Here is a 22,108-nt window from a genome sequence, read left to right as displayed (position 1 = left end):
CATACACGCCACACCAATTCTTTTCAAGTTACAACGTGTAGTTTTGGAGATACAAGCTAATTTTGTAGGATGTGTTATTTCTTCTTGTAAAGTGTTTCCAATAGGTACGTATTAGTCTTTACTCTGCAAAACTGTATTTCGTTATATCGTGGTATTCTTACATATTCTTTCAAGAGAAAACTCTCCTGTGCCTTCTGTTTTGAGGCTACACACTTAGACATACACGCAACACGAAAGCTTTTCGACTTACAACGTGTTGTTTAGGAAAAACAGGATAATTTCGCATGATGCGGGATTTCCTTAAAACGTGATTTTCTGAAAAATTTTGACGAAAGAAAATGCTACTTTGGGTACTCTTTTGAGGCTACACGTTAAAACGTACACGCCACACCAATTCTTTTCGAGTTACAACGTGTAGTTTTGGAGATACAAGTTAATTTTGTACGATGCGTTTTTTCTTCTTGTAAAGTGTTTCCATTACGTACGTATTTGTCTTTACTCTGCAAAACTGTATTTCGTTATAACGTGGTATTCTTACATATTCTTTCAAGAGAAAACTCTCCTGTGCCTTCTCTTTTGAGGCTACACACTTAGACATACACGCAACACGTAAGCTTTTCGACTTACAACGTGTTGTTTAGGAAAAACAGGATAATTTCGCACGATGCAGGATTTGCTTAAAACGTGATTTTCTGAAAAACTTTGAGGAAAGAAAATTCTACTTTGGGTACTCTTTTGAGGCTACACATTAAAACATCCACGCCACACCAATTCTTTTCGAGTTACAACGTGTAGTTTTGGAGATACAAGTTAATTTTGTACGATGTGTTTTTTCTTCTTGTAAAGTGTTTCCAATACGTACGTGTTTGTCTTTACTCTGCAAAATTGTATTTCCTTATAACGGGGTATTCTACAATATTCTTTCGTCAGAAAACTCTACTGTGCCTTCTGTTTTGAGGCTACACATTTAGACATACACGCAACACGAAAGCTTTTCGAGTTACAACGTGTTGTTTAGGAAAAACAAAATAATTTCGCACGATGCGGGATTTCCTTAAAACGTGATTTTCTGAAAAATTTTGACGAAAGAAAATTCTCCTTTGGGTTCTCTTTTGATGCTCCACATTAAGACGTACACACCACAACAATTCTTTTCGAGTTACAACGTGTAGTTTTGGAGATACAAGATAATTTTTTACGATGCGTTATTTCTTCTCGTAAAGTGTTTCCAATACGTACGTATATGTCTTTATTCTGCAAAACTGTATTTCGTTATAACGTGGTATTCTTACATATTCTTTCGAGAGAAAACTCTCCTGTGCCTTCTCTTTTGAGGCTACACACTTAGACATACACGCAACACGAAAGCTTTTCGAGTTACAACGTGTTGTTTAGGAAAAACAAGATAATTTCGCACGATGCGGGATTTCCTTAAAACGTGATTTTCTGAAAAATTTGACGAAAGAAAATTCTCCTTTTGGTTCTCTTTAGATGCTACATGTTAAGACGTACACGCCACACCAATTCTTTTCGAGTTACAACGTGTAGTTTTGGAGACACAAGCTAATTTTGTACGATGCGTTATTTCTTCTCGTAAAGTGTTTCCAATAGGTACGTATTAGTCTTTACTCTGCAAAACTGTATTTCGTTATAACGTGGTATTCTTACATATTCTTTCAAGAGTAAACTCTCCTGTGCCTTCTCTTTTGAGGCTACACACTTAGACATACACGCAACACGAAAGCTTTTCGACTTACAATGTGTTGTTTAGGAAAAACAAGATAATTTCGCACGATGCGGGATTTCCTTAAAACGTGATTTTCTGAAAAATTTTGACGAAAGAAAATTCTACTTTGGGTACTCTTTTGAGGCTACACTTTAAGACGTACACGCCACACCAATTCTTTTCGAGTTACAACGTGTAGTTTTGGAGATATAAGTTAATTTTGTACGATGCGTTTTTTCTTATCGTAAAGTGTTTCCAATAAGTACGTATTTGTCTTTACTCTGCAAAACTGTATTTCGTTATAACGTGGTATTCTTACATATTCTTTCGAGAGAAAACTCTCCTATGCCTTCTCTTTTGAGGCTACACACTTAGACATTCTCGCAACACGAAAGCTTTTCGAGTTACAACGTGTTGTTTAGGAAAAACAAGATAATTTCGCACGATGCGGGATTTCCTTAAAACGTGATTTTCTGAAAAATTTTGACGAAAGAAAATTCTCCTTTGGGTTCTCTTTTGATGCTACATGTTAAGACGTGCAAGCCACAACAATTCTTTTCGATTTACAACGTGTAGTTTTGGAGACACAAGCTAATTTTTTACGATGCGTTATTTCTTCTCGTAAAGTGTTTCCAATACGTACGTATTTGTCTTTACTCTGCAAAATTGTATTTCCCTCTAACGTGGTATTCAACAATATTCTTTCGACAGAAAACTCTCCTGTGCCTTCTGTTTTGAGACTACACACTTAGACATACACGCAACACGAAAGCTTTTCGAGTTACAACGTGTTGTTTATGAAAAACAAGATAATTTCGCACGATGCGGGATTTCCTTAAAACGTGATTTTCTGAAAAATTTTGACGAAAGAAAATTCTCCTTTGGGCTCTCTTTTGAGACTACACGTTAAGACGTACACGCCACACCAATTCTTTTCGAGTTACAACGTGTAGTTTTGGAGATACAAGCTAATTTTGTACGATGCGTTATTTCTTCTCATAAAGTGTTTCCAATACGTACGTATTTGTCTTTACTCTGCAAAACTGTATTTCGTTATAACGTGGTATTCTTACATAATCTTTCGAGAGAAAACTCTCCTGTGCCTTCTCTTTTGAGGCTACACACTTAGACATACACGCAACACGAAAGCTTTTCGACTTACAACGTGTTGTTTAGGAAATCAAGATAATTTCGCACGATGCGGGATTTCCTTAAAACATGGTTTTCTGAAAAATTTTGACGAAAGAAAATTCTAGTTTGGGTTCTCTTTTGAGGCTACACGTTAAGACGTACACGCCACACCAATTCTTTTCGAGTTACAACGTGTAGTTTTGGAGACAAGTTAATTTTGTACGATGCGTTTTTTCTTCTCGTAAAGTGTTTCCAATACGTACTTATTTGTCTTTACTCTGCAAAATTGTATTTCCTTACAACGTTGTATTCTACAATATTCTTTCGAGAGAAAACTCTCCTGTGCCTTCTGTTTTGAGGCTACACACTTAGACATACACGCAACACGAAAGCTTTTTGAGTTACAACGTGTTCTTTAGGAAAAACTTGATAATTTCACACGATGTGGGATTTCCTTAAAACGTGATTTTCTGAAAAATTTTGACGAAAGAAAATTCTCCTTTCGGTTCTCTTTTGAGGCTACACGTTTAGACGTACACGCCACACCAATTCTTTTCGAGATACAACGTGTAGTATTGGAGATACAAGCTAATTTTGTATGATGCGTTATTTCTTCTCGTAAGGTGTTTCCAATATGTACGTATTTGTCTTTACTCTGCAAAATTGTATTTCCTTATAACGTGGTATTCTTACATATTCTTTCGAGAGAAAACTCTCCTGTGCCTTCTGTTTTGAGGTTACACACTTAGACATACACGCAACACGAAAGCTTTTCGAGTTACAACGTGTTGTTTAGGAGAAACAAGATAATTTCGCACGATGCGGATTTCCTTAAAACGTGAGTTTCTGAAAAATTTTCAGGAAAGAAAATTCTCCTTTGGGTTCTCTTAAAATTCTCCTTTGGGTTCTCTTTTGAGGCTACACGTTTAGACGTACACACCACACCAAATCTTTTCGAATTACAATGTGTTGTTTAGGACATACAAGCTAATTTTTCAAGATGCGTTATTTCTCTCATAAAGTGCTTTCAATATGTATGTATTTGTCTTTACTCTGCCACACTGTATTTCCTTATAACGTGGTATTCTTACATATTCTTTCGAGAGAAAACTCTCCTGTGCGTTCTCTTTTGGGGCTACACGCTTAGACATACACGCAACGACAAAGCTTTTCGAGTTAAAACGTGTTGTTTAGGAAGAACAAGATTATTTCTCACGATGCGGGATTTCCTTAAAACGTGGTTTTCTTAAAAATATTGACGAAAGAAAATTGTCCTGTGGGTTCTCTTTTGAGGCTACACGTTTAGAAGTACACGCCACACCAAATCTTTACGAGTTACAACGTGTTGTTTAGGAGATACAAGCTAATTTTTTACGATGCTTTATTTTATCTCTTAAAGTTCATGGGTTTCCAATTCATACATATTTGTCTTTACTCTGCAACACTGTATTTCCTTATAACGTGGTATTCTTACATATTCTTTCGAGAGAAATCTCTCCTGTGCATCCTCATTTGAGGCTACACGCTTAGACATACACACAACACCAAAGCTTTTCGCGTTACAACGTTTTGTTTAGGAAAAACAAGATAATTTCGCACTATGAGGGATTTCCTCAATACGTGGTTTTCTGACAAATTTTGACCAAAGAAAATTCTCCTATGGGTTGTCTTTTGAGACCACACGTTTAGACGTACAGGCCACACCAAATCCTTTTAAGTTACTACGTGTTGTTTAGGAGATACAAGCTAATTTTGTACGATGCGTTTTTTCTTCTTGTAAAGTTTTTCCAATAAGTAAGTATATGTCTTTACTCTGCAACACTGTATTTCCTTATAACGTGGTATTCTTCCATATTTTTTCGAGAGAAAACTCTTCTGTGCGTTCTCATTTGAGGCTACACGCTTAGACATACATGCAACAGCAAAGCTTTTCGAGTTACAACGTGTTGTTTAGGAAGAACAAGATAATTTCTCACTATGCGGGATTTCCTTAAAACGTGGTTTTCTGACAAATTTTGACGTTAGAAAATTCTCCTGTGGGTTCTCTTTTGAGGCTACACGTTCAGACGTACACGTCACACTAAATCTTTTTGAGTTACCACATGTTGTTCGGAGAAACAAGCTAATTTTGTACCATGTGTTATTTCTTCTCATAATGTATTTCCAATACGTACGTATTTGTCTTTACTCTGCAGCAATATATTTCCTTATAACGTGGTATTCTTACATATTCTTTCGAGAGAAAACTCTCCTGTGCATTCTCTTTTGAGGCTACACGCTCAGACATACACGCAACACCAAAGCTTTTCTAGTTACAACGTGTTGTTTAGGAAAAACAAGATAATTTCGCACGATGCGGGATTTCCTTAAAACGTGGTTTTCTGACAAATTTTGACAAAAGAAAATTGTCCCGTGGGTTCTCTTTTGAGGCTACACGTTTAGACGTACACGCCACACCAAATCTTTTCGAGTTACAACGTGTTGTTTAGGAGATAAAAGCTAATTTTTTACGATGGCTTTATATCTTCTTGTAAAGTTTAAGAGTTTCCAAAAGGTACGTATTTATCTTTAATTTGCCACAATGTATTTCCTTATAACGTGGTATTCTTACATACTCGTTCGAGAGAAATCTCTCCTGTGCATTCTCTTTTGAGGCTACATGCTTAGACATACACGCAACAGCAAAGATTTTCGAGTTACAATGTGTTGTTTCGGAAAAACAAGATAGTTTCGCACGATGCAGGATTTCCTTAATATGTGGTTTTCTGACAAATTTTGACGAAAGAAAATTCTCCTGTGGGTTCTCTTTGGAGGTTACACGTTTAGATGTACACGCCACACCAAATCTTTTCAAATTACAACGTGTTGTTTAGGAGATACAAGCTAATTTTGTACGATGCGTTATTTCTTCTCGTAAAGTGTTTCCAATACGTATGTATTTGCCTTTAGTCTGCAACACTGTATTTCCTTATAACGTGGTATTCTTACATATTCTTTCGAGAGAAAACTCTCCTGTGTGTTCTCTTTTGAGGCTACACGCTTAGACATACACGCAACACCAAAGCTTTTCGAGTTACAACGTGTTGTTTAGGAAAAACAAGATAATTTCGCACGATGAGGGATTTCCTTAATACGTGGTTTTCTGACAAATATTGACCAAAGAAAATTATCCTTTGGGTTCTCTTTTGAGACTACACGTTTAGACGTACAGGCCACACCAAATCTTTTCGAGTTACAACGTGTTGTTTAGGAGACACAAGCTAATTTTGTACGATGCGTTATTTCTTCTCGTAAAGTTTTTTCAATAAGTATGTATTTGTCTTTACTTTGCAACACTGTATTTCCTTATAACGTGGTATTCTTACATATTCTTTTGAGAGAAAACTCTCCTCTGCGTTCTCTTTTGGGGCTACATGCTTAGACATACACCCAACACCAAAGCTTTTCGAGTTAAAACGTGCTGTTTAGGAAGAACAAGATAATTTCTCACGATGCGGGATTTCCTTAAAACGTGGTTTTCTGACAAATTTTGACGAAAGAAAATTGTCCTGTGGGTTCTCTTTTGAGGCTACATGTTTAGACGTACACGCCACACCAAATCTTTTCGAGTTACAACGTGTTGTTTAGGAGATACAAGCTAATTTTGTACGATGCGTTATTTCTTCTCATAAAGTGTTTCTAATAGGTCCGTATTTGCCTTTAGACTGCAACACTGTATTTCCTTATAACGTGGTATTCTTACATATTCTTTCGAGGGAAAACTCTCCTGTGTGTTCCCCTTTGAGGCTATACGCTTAGACATACAGGCAACACCAAAGCTTTTCGCGTTACAACGTGTTGTTTAGAAAAACCAGATAATTTCGTGCGATGTGGGATTTCCTTAATAAGTGGATTTCTGGCAAATTTTGACTAAGGAAAATTCTCCTATGTGTCCTCTTTTGAGGGTACACGTTTAGACGTATAGGCCACACCTAATCTTTTTAAGTTACAACGTGTTGTTTAGGAGATACAAGCTAATTTTGTACGATAGGTTATTTCTTCTCGTAAAGATTTTCCAATAAGTAAGAATATGTCTTTACTCTGCAACACTGTATTTCCTTATAACGTGGTATTCTTACATATTCTTTCGAGAGAAAATTCTCCTGTGCCTTCTCTTTTGAGGCTACACGCTTAGACATACAAGCAACACCAAAGCTTTTCGAGTTACGACATTTTGTTTAGGAAAAACCAGATAATTTCGCACGATGAGTGATTTCCTTATAACGTGGTTTTTGGACAAATTTTGACGAAAGAAAATTCTCCTGTGGGTTCTCTTTTGAGGCTACATGTTTAGACGTACACGCCACACCAAATCCTTTGGAGTTACAACATGTTGTTTAGGAGATACAAGCTAATTTTTTTATGATGCGTTATTTCTTCTCATAAAGTTTAAGTGTTTCCAATACGTATGTATTTGCCTTTACTCTGCAACACTGTATTTACTTATAACGTGGTATTCTTACATATTCTTTCGACAGTAAACTCTCCTGTGCGTTCTCTTTGGAGGCTACACGCTTAGACATACATGCAACACCAAAGCTTTTCGAGTTACAACGTGTTGTTTAGGAAAAACAAGATAATTTCGCATGATGCGGGATTTCCTTAAAACGTGGTTTTCTGACAAATTTTGATGAAAGAAAATTCTCCTTTGGGTTCTCTTTTGAGGGTACACGTTTAGACATACACGCCAAACCAAATCATTTCGAGTTATAACGTGTTGTTTAGGAGATACAAGCTAATTTTGTACTATGTGTTATTTCTTCTCGTAAAGTTTAAGTGTTTCCAATAAGTATGTATTTGTCTTTACTCTGCAACACTGTATTTACTTATAACGTGGTATTCCTACATATTCTTTCGGGAGAAAACTCTCCTTTGCATTCTCTTTTGAGGCTACACTCTTAGACATACACGCAACACCAAAGCTTTTCGAGTTACAACATGTTGTTTAGGAAAAACAAGATAATATCGCACGATGCAGTATTTCCTTAAAACGTGGTTTTCTGACAAATTTTGACAAAAGAAATCTCTCCTGTGGGTTCTCTTTTGAGGCTACACGTTTAGACGTACACGCCACACCAAATCTTTCCGAGTTACAGTGTGTTGTTTAGGAGATACAAGCTAATTTTGCATGATGCGTTATTTCTTCTCTTAAAGTGTTTCCAATAAGTACATATTTGTCTATACTCTGCAACACTGTATTTCCTTATAACGTGGTATTCTTACATATTCTTTCGAGAGAAAACTATCCTGTGCATTCTCTTTGGAGGCTACATGCTTAGACATACACGCAACACCAAAGCTTTTTGACTTACAACGTGTTGATTAGGAAAAACAAGATAATTTCGCAAGTTGCGGGATTTCCTTAAAACGTGGTTTTCTGACAAATTTTGACGTAAGAAAATTCTCCTGTGGGGTCTCTTTTGAGGCTACCCATTTAGACGTACACGACACACCAAATCTTTTTGAGTTACCACGTGTTGTTTCGGAGATACAAGCTAATTTTGTACCATGCGTTATTTCTTCTCATAATTTGTTTCCAATACGTACTTATTTGTCTTTACTCTGCAGCAATATATTTCCTTATAACGTGGTATTCTTACATATTCTTTCGAGAGAAAACCCTCCTGTGCATTCTCTTTTGAGGCTACACACTTAGACATACACGCAACACCAAAGCTTTTCTAGTTACAACGTGTTGTTTAGGAAAAACAAGATAATTTCGCACGATGCGGGATTTCCTTAAAACGTGGTTTTCTGACAAATTTTGACGAAAGAAAACTCTCCTGTGGGTTCTCTTTTGAGGCTACACGTTTAGACGTAGACACCACACCAAATCTTTTCAAGTTACAACGTGTTGTTTAGGACATACAAGCTAATTTTGCAAGATGCGTTATTTCTCTTATAAAGTGCTTCCAATATGTACGTATTTGTCTTTACTCTGCCACACTGTATTTCCTTATAACGTGGTATTCTTACATATTCTTTTGAGAGAAAACTCTCCTGTGCATTCTCTTTTGGGGCTACATGCTTAGACATACACCCTACATCAAAGCTTTTCGAGTTAAAACGTGTTGTTTAGGAAGAACAAGATAATTTATCACGATGCGGTATTCCCTTAAAACGTGTTTTTCTGAAAAATTTTGACCAAAGAAAATTGTCCTGTGGGTTCTCTTTTGAGGCTACACGTTTAGACGTACAGGCCACACCAAATCTTTTCGAGTTACAACGTATTGTTTAGGAGATACAAGCTAATTTTTTACGATGCTTTATTTCATCTCGTAAAGTTTGTGGGTTTCCAATACATACGTATCTTTCTTTACTCTGCAACACTGTATTTACTTACAACGTGGTATTCTTACATATTCTTTCGAGAGAAACCTCTCCTGTGCATTCTTTTTGGAGGCTACACGCTTAGACATACACGCAACACCAAAGCTTTTCGACTTACAACGTGTTGTTTAGGAAAAACAAGATAATTTCGCACGATGCTGGATTTCCTTAAAACGTGGTTTTCTGAAAAATTTTGACGAAAGAAAATTCTCCTGTGGGTTTTCATTTGAGGCTACACGTTTAGACGTACATGCCACACCAAATCTTTTCGAGTTACAACGTGTTGTTTAGGAGATAAAAGCTAATTTTTTACGATGCTTTATATCTTCTTGTAAAGTTTAAGAGTTTCCAAAAGGTACGTATTTATCTTTAATTTGCCACAATGTATTTCCTTATAACGTGGTATTCTTACATACTCGTTCGAGAGAAATCTCTCCTGTGCGTTCTCTTTTGAGGCTACATGCTTAGACATACACCCAACACCAAAGCTTTTCGAGTTAAAACGTGTTGTTTAGGAAGAACAAGATAATTTCTCACGATGCGGGGTTTTCTTAAAACGTGGTTTTCTGACAAATTTTGACGAAAGAAAATTGTCCTGTGGGTTCTCTTTTGAGGCTACACGTTTAGACGTAAGCGCCACACCAAATTTTTTCGAGTTACAACGTGTTGTTTAGGAGATACAAGCTAATTTTGTACGATGCGTTATTTCTGCTCCTAAAGTGTTTCCAATAGGTACGTATTTGCCTTTAGTTGGCAACACTGTATTTCCTTATAACGTGGTATTCTTACATATTCTTTGGAGAGAAAACTCTCCTGTGTGTTCCCCTTTGAGGTACACGCTTAGACATACAGGCAACACCAAAGCTTTTCGCGTTACAATGTGTTGTTTAGAAAAACCAGGTAATTTCGTGCGATGTGGGATTTCCTTAATACGTGGTTTTCTGACAAATTTTGACCAAGGAAAATTCTCCTATGTGCCCTCTTTTGAGGGTACACGTTTAGACGTACAGGCCACACCTAATCTTTTTAAGTTACAACGTGTTGTTTAGGAGATACAAGCTAATTTTGTACGATAGGTTATTTCTTCTCGTAAAGATTTTCCAATAAGTAAGAATATGTCTTTACTCTGCAACACTGTATTTCCTTATAACGTGGTATTCTTACATATTCTTTCGAGAGAAAACTCTCCTGTGCCTTCTCTTTTGAGGCTACACGCTTAGACATACACGCAACACTAAAGCTTTTCGAGTTACGACATTTTGTTTAGGAAAAACAAGATAATTTCGCACGATGAGTGATTTCCTTATAACGTGGTTTTTGGACAAATTTTGACGAAAGAAAATTCTCCTGTGGGTTCTCTTTTGAGGCTACATGTTTAGACGTACACGCCACACCAAATCCTTTGGAGTTACAACGTGTTGTTTAGGAGATACAAGCTAATTTTTTTATGATCCGTTATTTCTTCTCGTAAAGTTTAAGTGTTTCCAATACGTATGTATTTGCCTTTACTCTGCAACACTGTATTTCCTTATAACATGGTAATCTTACATATTCTTTCGACAGTAAACTCTCCTGTGCATTCTCTTTGGAGGCTACACGCTAAGATATACACACAACACCAAAGCTTTTCGAGTTACAACGTGTTGTTTAGGAAAAACAAGATAATTTCGCATGATGCGGGATTTCCTTAAAACGTGGTTTTCTGACAAATTTTGATGAAAGAAAATTCTCCTGTGGGTTCTCTTTTGAGGGTACACGTTTAGACATACACGCCAAATCAAATCATTTCGAGTTATAACGTGTTGTTTAAGAGATACAAGCTAATTTTGTACTATGTGTTATTTCTTCTAGTAAAGTTTAAGTGTTTCCAATAAGTATGTATTTGTCTTTACTCTGCAACACTGTATTTCCTTATAACGTGGTATTCCTACATATTCTTTTGGGAGAAAACTCACCTGTCCATTCTCTTTTGAGGCTACACGCTTAGAAATACACGCAACACCAAAGCTTTTCGAGTTACAACATGTTGTTTAGGAAAAACAAGATAATTTCGCACTATGCGGTATTTCCTAAAAACGTGATTTTCTGACAAATTTTATCGATGGAAAACTCTCCTGTGGGTTCTCTTTTGAGGCTACACGTTTAGACGTACACGCCACACAAAATCTTTTCCTGTTACAACGTGTTGTTTAGGAGATACAAGCTAATTTTGCATGATGCTTTATTTCTTCTCGTAAAGTGTTTCCAATAAGTACGTTTTTGTCTATACTCTGCAACACTGTATTTCCTTATAACATGGTATTCTTACATATTCTTTCGAGAGAAAACTCTCCTGTGCGTTCCCCTTTGAGGCTACGCGCTTAGACATACACGCAACATCAAAGCTTTTCGAGTTACAACGTGTTGTTTAGGAAAATCTAGATAATTACGTACGATGCGGGATTTCCTTAATAAGTGGTTTTCTGACAAATTTTGACCAAGGAAAATTCCTCTATGGGTTCTCTTTTGAGGCTACATGTTTAGACGTACACGCCACACCAAATCTTTTTAAGTTACAACGTGTTGTTTAGGAGATACAAGCTAATTTTGTACCATGCGTTATTTCTTCTCGTAAAGTTTTTCCAATACGTAAGTATTTGTCTTTACAACACTGTGTTTCCTAATAACGTGGTATTCTTACATATTCTTTCGAGAAAAAACTCTCCTTTGCATTCTCTTTTGAGGCTACACGCTTAGACATACACGCAACAACAAAGCTTTGCGAGTTACAACGTGTTGTTTCAGAAAAACAAGATAATTTCGCACGATGCAGGATTTCCATAAAACGTGGTTTCTGACAAATTTTGACTAAAGAAAATTCTCCTGTGGGTTCTCTTTTGAGGCTACACGTTTAGATGAACACGCCACACCAAGTATTCTTGAGTTACAACATGTTGTTTAGGAGATTCAAGCTAATTTTTTTATGATGCATTATTTCTTCTCGTAAAGTTTAAGTGTTTCCTATACGTATGTATTTGCCTGTACTCTGCAACATTGTATTTCCTTATAACGTGGTATTCTTACATATTCTTTCGAGAGAACACTCTCCTGTGCATTCTCTTTGGAGGCTACACGCTTAGACATACACGCAACACCAAAGCTTTTCGAGTTACCACATGTTGTTTAGGAAAAACAAGATAATTTCGCATGATACGGGATTTCCTTAAAACGTGGTTTTCTGACGAATTTTGACGAAAGAAAATTCTCCTGTGCATTCTCTTTTGAGGGTACACGTTTAGACGTACAAGCCACACCAAATCCTTTCGAGTTTTAACGTGCTGTTTAGGAGATACAAGCTAATTTTGTACTATGTGTTATTTCTACTCGTAAAGTTTAAGTGTTTCCAATAAGTATGTATTTGTCTTTTCTCTGCAACACTGTATTTCCTTTTAATGTGGTATTCCTACATATTCTTTTGGGAGAAAACTCTCCTGTGCGTTCTCTTTTGAGGCTACACGCTTAGATATACCCGCAACACCAAACCTTTCCGAGTTACAACATGTTGTTTAGGAAAAACAAGATAATTTCTCACGATTCGGGATTTCCTTAAAACGTGGTTTTCTGACAAAATTTGACGAAAGAAAATGCTCCTGTGGGTTCTCTTTTGAGGCTACACGCTTAGACTTACACGCCACTCCAAATCCTTTCGAGTTAAAACGTGTTGGTTAGGAGATACAAGCTAATTTTTTAAGATGCGTTATTTCTTCTCATAAAGTTTAAATGTGTCCAATATGTACGTAATTGCCTTTACTCTGCCACACTGTCTTTCCTTATAACGTGGTAATCTTGCATATTCTTTCGAGAGAAAAACTCTCCTGGGCGTTCTCTTTAGTGGCTACATGCTTAGACATACACGCAGCTCCAAAGCATTTCGAATTACAACCTGTTGTTTAGGAAAAACAAGATAATTTCACACGATGCGGGATTTCCTTAAAACGTGGTTTTCTGAAAAATTTTGACGAAAGAAAATTCGCCTGTGGGTTCTCTTTTGAGGCTACATGTTTAGTTGTAAACGCCACACCAAATCTTTTCGAGTTACAACGTTTTGTTTAGGAGATACAAGCTAATTTTGTACGATGCGTTATTACCTCTCGTAAAGTGTTTCCAATACGTACGTATTTGTCTTTACTCTGCAACAATGTATTTCCATATAACGTGGTATTCTTACATATTCTTTCGAGAGAAAACTCTCCTGTGCATTCTCTTTTGAGGCTACACGCTTAGATATACACGCAACACCAAAGCTTTTCGAGTTACAACGTGTTGTTTAGGAAAAACAAGATAATTTCGCACGATGCGGGATTTCCTTAAAACATGGTTTTCTGACAAATTTTGACGAATGAAAATACTCCTGTGGGTTCTCTTTTGAGGCTACACGTTTAGATGTACACACCACACCAAATCTTTTCGAGTTACAACGTGTTGTTTAGGAGATACAAGCTAATTTTTTAAGATGCGTTATTTCTTCTCATAAAGTTTCAATTTTTCCAATACATACGTATTTGCTTTTACTCTGAAACACTGTATTTCCTTATAACGTTGTATTCTTACATGTTGTTTCGAGAGAAAACTCTCCTGTGCGTTCTCTTTAGAGGCTCCATGTTTACACATACACGCAACACCAAAGCTTTTCGAGTTATAACGTTTTGTTTAGCAAAAAGAAGATGATTTCGCACGATACGGGATTTCCTTAAAACGTGGTTTTCTGAAAAATTTTGACAAAAGAAAATTCTCCTGTGGGTTCTCTTTTGAGGCTACATGTTTAAATGAACACGCCACACCAAATCTTTTCGAGTTACAATGTGTTGTATTGGAGATACAAGCTAATTTTGTACGATGCGTTAATTCTTCTCCTAAAGTGTTTCCAATATGTACTTATTTGTCTTTACTCTGCAAAATTGTATTTCCTTATAACGTGGTATTCTTTCATATTTTCTGGAGAGAAAACTCTCCTGTGCCTTCTCTTTTGAGGCTCCACGTTTATACATACACGCAACACCAACGCTTTTCGAGTTACAACAGGTTGTTTAGGAAAAAGAAGGTGATTTCGCACGATGCGGAATTTCCTTAAAACGTGGTTTTCTGAAAAATTTTGAAGAAAGAAAATTTTCCTGTGGGTTCTCTTTTGAAGCTACACGTTTAGACGTACACACCACACCAAAAGTTTCGAGTTACAACTTGTTGTTTAGGAGATACAACCTAATTTTTTACTATGCATTAATTCTTCTCTTAAAGTGTTTCCAATACGTACGTGTTTGTCTTTACTCTGCAACACTGTATTTCCATATAACGTGGTATTCTTACATATTCTTTCGAGAGAAAACTCTCCTGTGCGTTCTCTTTTGAGGCTACATGCTTAGAAAAACACGCAACACCAGAGCTTTTCGAGTTAAAACGTGTTGTTCTGGAAAAGCTAGATAATTTCGCTCGATGCGAGATTTCCATAAAACGTGGTTTCTGACAAATTTTGATGAAAGAAAATTCTCCTGTGGGTTCTCTTTTGAGGCTACACGTTTAGACGTACACGTCACACCAAATCTTTTCGAGTTACAACTTGTTGTTTAGGAGATACAAGCTAATTTTGTACGATGCGTTATTTCTTCTCGTAAAGTGATTCCAATATGTACTTAAATGCCTTTACTCTGCAAAATTGTATTTCTTTATAACGTGGTATTCTTACATATTCTTTCGAGAGAAAACTCTCCTGTGCCTTCTCTTTTGAGGCTCTACACTTAGACACACAGGCAACACCAAAGCTTTTCGAGTTACAACATGTTGTTTAGGAAAAAGAAGATGATTTGGCACGATGCGGGATTTCCTTAAAACGTGGTTTTCTGAAAAATTTTAACTAAAGAAAATTCTCCTGTGGGTTCTCTTTTGAGGCTACACGTTTAGACGTACACGCCACACCAAATCTTTTCGCGTTACAACGTGTTGTTTAGGAAATACAAGCTAATTTTGTACTATGCTTTAATTCTTCTCGTAAAGTGTTTCCAATACGTACGTGTTTGTCTTTACTCTGCAACACTGTATTTCCTTATAACTTGGTATTCTTACATATTCTTTTGAGAGAAAACTCTCCTGTGCGTTCTCCTTTGAGGCTACATGCTTAGACATGCACATAACGCCAGAGCTTTTCGAGTTACAACGTGTTGTTTAGGGAAAACAAGATAATTTCGTACGATGCGAGATTTCCTTAAAAAGTGGTTTCTGACAAATTTTGATGAAAGAAAATTCTCCTGTCGGTTCTCTTTTGAGGCTACACGTTTAGACGTACACGCCACACCAAATCTTTTCGAGTTAAAACGTGTTGTTTAGGAGATACAAGCTAATTTTGTATGATGCATTATTTCTTCTCGTAAAGTGTTTCCAATATGTACTTATTTGACTTTACTCTGCAAATTGTACTTCCTTATAATGTGGTATTCTTACATATTCTTTCGAGAGAAAACTCTCCTGTGCCTTCTCTTTTGAGGCTCCATGCTTAGACATACACGCAAGACTAAAGCTTTTCGAGTTACAACATGTTGTTTAGGAAAAAGAAGATGATGTTGCATGATGCGGGATTTCCTAAATACGTGGTTTTCTGAAAAATTTTAACGAAAGAAAATTCTCCTGTGGGTTCTCTTTTGAGGCTACACGTTTAGACGTACACGCCACACCAAATCTTTTCTAATTACAACGTGTTGTTTAGGAGATACAAGCTAATTTTTTATGATGCGCTAATTCTTCTCGTAAAGTGTTTCCAATATGTACGTTTTTGTCTTTACTCTGCCACACTGTATTTCCTTATAACGTGGTATTCTTATATAATCTTTCGAGAGAAAACTATCCTGGGCATTCCCTTTTGAGGCTACACACTTAGACATACAGGCAACACCAAAGCTTTTCGAGTTACATCGTGTTGTTTATGAAAAACAAGAAAACTTCGCACGATACGGGATTTCCTTAAATCGTGGTTTTCTGACAAATTTTGACGAAAGTAAATTCCCCTGTAGTTTCTCTTTTGAGGCTACACGTTTAGAAGTACACGCCACACCATATCCTTTCGAGTTACCACGTGTTGTTAAGGAGATACAAGCTAATTTTGTACGATGCGGTATTTCTTCTCGCAAAGTGTTTCCAATACATATGTATTTGTCTTTACTCTGCAACACTGTATTTCCTTATAACGTTGAATTCTTACGTGTTCTTTAGAGAGAAAACTCTCCTGTGCCTTCTCTTTTGAGGTTCCACGCTTAGACCTACACGCAACTCCAAAGCTTTTCGAGTTACAACATGTTGTTTAGGAAAAAGAAGATGATTTCGCATGATGCGGGATTTCCTTAAAACGTGGTTTTCTGAAAAATTTTGACGAAAGAAAATTCTCCTGTGGGTTCTCATTTGAGGCTACACGTTTAGATATACATGCCACACCAAATCTTTTCGAGTTACAACGTGTTGTTAAGGAGATACACGCTAATTTTGTAAGACGCGTTAATTCTTCTAGTAAAGTGTTTCCTATACGTACGTATTTGTCTTTACTCTGCAACACTGTATTTCCTTATTCGTGGTATTCTTACATATTCTTTCGAGAGAAAACTATCCTGTGTGTTCCCTTTTGAGGCTACACACTAAGACATACATGCAACACCAAAGCTCTTCGAGTTTCAACGCGTTGTTTAGGAAAAACAAGATAATTTCGCACGATGCGGGATTTCCTTAAAACGTGATTTTCTGAAAAATTTTGACGAAAGAAAATTCTCCTATGGGATCTCTTTTGAGGCTACACCTTTAGACGTACATGCCACACCAATTCATTTCGAGTTATAACGTGTTGTTTAGGAGATACAAGCTAATTTTGTACGATGCATTATTTCTTCTCATAAAGTGTTTCCAATACTTATGTATTTGTCTTTACTCTGCAACATTCGGTGATTCTTCTCGCATGGGACAAAATTAGCTTGTATTTCTTAAACAACACGTTGTAACTCGAAAAGATTTGTTGTGGCGTTTACATCTAAACCTGTAGCTTCAAAAGTGAACCCACAGGAGAATTTTCATTCGTCAAAATTTTCCAGAAAACCACGTTTTATGGAAAACCCTCATCGTGAGAAATTATCTTGTTTTTCCTAAACAACACCTTGTAACTCGAAAAGTTTTGGTGTTGCGTGTATGTCTAAGCGTGTAGCCTCAAAAGAGAACGCACAGGAGAGTTTTCTATTGAAAGAATATATAAGAATACCACGTTATATGGAAATACAGTGTTGCAGAGTAAAGACAAATATGTACGTATGGAAACACTTTACGAGAAGAAATAACTCATGGTAAAAAATTAGCTTGTACCTCCTAAACAACACGTTGTAACTCGAAAAGATTTGGTGTGGTGTTTACATCTAAACGTGTAGCCTCAAAAGAGAACCCACAGGAGAATTTTCTTTCGTCAAAATTTGTCAGAAAACCACCTTTTAAGGAAATCCCGCATCGTGCGAAATTATCTTGTTTTTCCTAAACAACACGTTGTAACTCGAAAAGCTTTTGTGTTGCGTGTATGTCTACACGTGTAGCCTCAGAAGAGAACGCACAGAAGAGTTTTCTCTTGAAAGAATATGTAAGAATACCACGTTATAAGGAAATACAGTGTTGCAGAGTAAAGACAAATCGGTACTTATTGGAAACACTTTACGAGAAGAAATAATGTATCGTACAAAATTAGCTTGTATCTCCTAAACAACACGTTGTAACTCGAAAAGATTTGGTGTGGCGTGTACGTCTAAACGTGTAGCCTCAAAAGAGAACCCACAGGAGAATTTTCTTTCGTCAAAATTTGTCAGAAAACCACCTTTTAAGGAAATCCCGCATCGTGCGAAATTATCTTATTTTTCCTAAACAACACGTTGTAACTCGAAAAGCTTTTGTGTTGCGTGTATGACTACACGTGTAGCCTCAGAAGAGAACACACAGAAGAGTTTTCTCTTGAAAGAATATGTAAGAATACCACGTTATAAGGAAATACAGTGTTGCAGAGTAAAGACAAATAGGTACTTATTGGAAACACTTTACGAGAAGAAATAATGTATCGTACAAAATTAGCTTGTATCTCCTAAACAACACGTTGTAACTCGAAAAGATTTGGTGTGGCGTGTACGTCTAAACGTGTAGCCTCAAAAGGGAACCCACAGGAGAATTTTCTTTCGTCAAAATTTGTCAGAAAACCACGTTTTAAGGAAATCCCGCATCGTGCGAAATTATCTTGTTTTTCCTAAACAACACGTTGTAACTCGAAAAGCTTTGGTTTTGCGTGTATGTCTAAGCGTGTAGCCTCAAAAGAGAACGCACAGGAGAGTTTTCTCTCGAAAGAATATGTAAGAATACCACGTTATTTGGAAATACAGTGTTGCAGAGTAAAGACCAATATGTATATACTGGAAACACTTTATGAGAAGAAATAATGCATGGTAGAAAAAAATAGCATGTATCTCCTAAACAACACGTTGTAACTCGAAAAGGTTTGGTGTGGTGTTTACATCTAAACGTGTAGCCTCAAAAGAGAACCCACAGGAAAATTTCCTTTCGTCAAAATTTTTTGAGAAAACCACGTTTTAAGGAAATCCTGCATCATGCGAAATTATCTTGTTTTTCCTAAACAACACATTGTAACTCGAAAAGGTTTTGGGATGCGTGTATGTCTAAACGTGTGGCCTCTAAAGAGAATGCACAGGAGAGTTTTCTCTCGAAAGAATATGTAAGAATACCACGTTATAAGGTAATACAGTGTTGCAGAGTAAAGACAAATATGAACGTATTGGAAACACTTAACGAGAAGAAATAACGCATCTACAAAATTAGCTTGTATCTCCTAAACAACACGTTGTAACTCGAAAAGCATTGGTGTTTCGTGTACGTCTTAACATGTAGCATCAAAAGAGAACCCACAGGAGAATTTTCTTTCGTCAAAATTTTTCAGAAAACCACGTTTTAAGGAAATCCCGCATCGTGCGAAATTATTTTGTTTTTCCAAAACAACACATTGTAACTCGAAAAGCTTTGGTGTTGCGTGTATGTCTAAGCATGTAGCCTCAAAAGAGAACGCACAGGAGAGGTTTCTCTCGAAAGAATATGTAAAAAAAACCACGATATATGGAAATACAGTGTTGCAGAGTAAAGTCAAATATATACGTATTGGAAACACTTAACGAGAAGAAATAACGCATCTACAAAATTAGCTTGTATCTCCTAAACAACACGTTGTGACTCAAAAGGATTTCATGTGGCGTGTACGTCTAAATGTGTAGCCTCAAAAGAGAACCCACAGGAGTATTTTCTTTCGTCAAAAATTTTCAGAAAACCACGTTTTAAGGAAATCCCGCATCGTGAGAAATTATTTTGTTTTTCCAAAACAACACGTTGTAACTCGAAAAGCTTTGGTGTTGCGTGTATGTCTAAGCATGTAGCCTCAAAAGAGAACGCACAGGAGAGGTTTCTCTCGAAAGAATATGTAAGAAAACCACGATATATGGAAATACAGTGTTGCAGAGTAAAGACAAATATGTACTTATTGGAAACACTTTACGAGAAGAAATAACGCATGGTACAAAATTAGCTTGTATCTCCTAAACAACACGTTGTGACTCAAAAGGATTTGATGTGGTGTTTACATCTAAACGTGTAGCCTCAAAAGAGAACCCACAGGAGTATTTTCTTTCATCAAAATTTTTTCAGAAAACCACGTTTTAAGGAAATCCCGCATCGTGCAAAATTATTTTGTTTTTGCTAAACAACACGTTGTAACTCGAAAAGCTTTGGTGTTGCGTGTATGTCTAAGCGTGTAGCCTCAAAAGAGAATGCACAGTAGAGTATTCTCTCGAAAGAATATGTAAGAATACCACGTTATAAGGAAATACAGTGTTGCAGAGTAAAGACAGATACATACGTATTGGAAACACTTTACGAGAAGGAATAATACATCGTACAAAATTAGCTTGTATTTCCTAAACAACACATTGTAACTCGAAAAGATTTGGTGTGGCGTGTACGTTGAAATGTGTAGCCTCAAAAGAGAACCCACAGGAGAATTTTCTTTCGTCAAAATTTGTCAGAAAACCACGTATTAAGGAAATCCCGCATCGTGCGAAATTATCTTGTTTTTCCTAAACAACACGTTGTGACTCAAAAACCTTTGGTGCTGCGTGTATGTCTAAGTGTGTAGCCTCAAAAGAGAACGCACAGGAGAGTTTTCCCTAGAAAGAATGTGTAAGAATACCACGTTATAAGAAAATACAGTGTTGCAGAGTAAAGACAGATACATACATATTGGAAACACTTTACGAGAAGAAATAATGCATCGAACAAAATTAGCTTGTATTTACTAAAAAGCACGTTGTAACTCGAAAAGATTTGGTGTGGCATGTACCTCTAAACGTGTAGCATCTAAAGAGAATACACAGGAGAATTTTTTTTGGTCAAAATTTGTCAGAAAACCACATTTTAAGGAAATCCTGCATCGTGCGAAATTATCTTGTTTTTCCTAAACAACAAATTGTAACTCGAAAAGCTTTGGTGTAGCGTGTATGTCTAAGCGTGTATCCTCAAAAGAGAACGCACAGGAGAGTTTTCTCTTGAAAAACTATGTAAGAATACCAAGTTATAAGGAAATACAGTGTTGCAGAATAAAGACAATTACATATGTATTGGAAACACTTTACAAGACGAAATATAGCATCGTGCAAAATTAGCTTGTTTCTCCTAAACAACACGTCGTAACTCGAAAAGATTTGGTGTGGCATGTACGTCTAAAAGTGTAGCCTCATAAGAGAACCCACAGGAGAATTTTCTTTGGTCAAAATTTGTCAGAAAACCACGTTTTAAGGAAAGACCACATCGTGCGAAATTATCTTGTTTTTCCTAAACAACACGTTGTAACTCAAAAAGCTTTGGTATTGGGTGTATGTCTAAGAATGTAGCCTCAAAAGAGAACGCACAGGAGAGTTTTCTCTAGAAAGAATGTGTAAGAATACTACGTTATATGGAAAAACAGTGTTGCAGAGTAAAGACAAATATGTACGTATTTGAAACACTTTACGAGAAGAAATAACGCATGGGAAAAAATTAGCTTGTATCTCCTAAACAACACGTTGTAACTCGAAAGGATTTGGTGTGGTGTTTAGATCTAAAGGTGTAGCCTCAAAAGAGAAACCACAGGAGAATTTTCTTTCGTCAAATTTTTTTCAGAAAACCACGTTTTAAGGAAATCCCGCATCGTGCGAAATTATCTGGTTTGTCCTAATCAACACGTTGTAACTCGAAATGCTTTGGTTTTGCATGTATGTAAAGCGTGTAGCCTCAAAAGAGAACGCACAGGAGAGTATTCTCTCGAAAGAATATGTAAGAATACCACGTTATAAGGACATACAGTGTTGCAGAGTAAAGACAGATACATACATATTGGAAACACTTTACGAGAAGGAATAATACATCGTACAAAATTAGCTTGTATTTCCTAAACAACACGTTGTAACACGAAAAGATTTTGTGTGGCGTGTACGTTGAAACGTGTAGCCTCAAAAGAGAACCCACAGGAGAATTTACTTTCGTCAAAATATGTCAGAAAACCACGTTTTAAGGAAATCCCGCATCGTGCGAAATTATCTTGTTTTTCCTAAACAACACGTTGTAACTCGAAAAGCTTTGGTGTAAACAACACGTTGTAACTCGAAAAGGTTTGGTGTGGTGTTTACATCTAAACGTGTAGCATCAAAAGAGAACCCACAGGAGAATTTTCTTTGGTCAAAATTTTTTCAGAAAACCTCGTTTTAAGGAAGTCCTGCATTGTGCGAAATTATCTTGTTTTTCCTAAACAACACG

The sequence above is a fragment of the Apodemus sylvaticus genome, chromosome 19 (assembly GCF_947179515.1).
Source record: "Apodemus sylvaticus chromosome 19, mApoSyl1.1, whole genome shotgun sequence".
In the NCBI taxonomy this organism is placed as follows: domain Eukaryota; kingdom Metazoa; phylum Chordata; class Mammalia; order Rodentia; family Muridae; genus Apodemus; species Apodemus sylvaticus.
The sequence above is the reverse complement of the archived record's forward strand: the minus strand, read 5'-3'. Positions refer to the sequence as shown.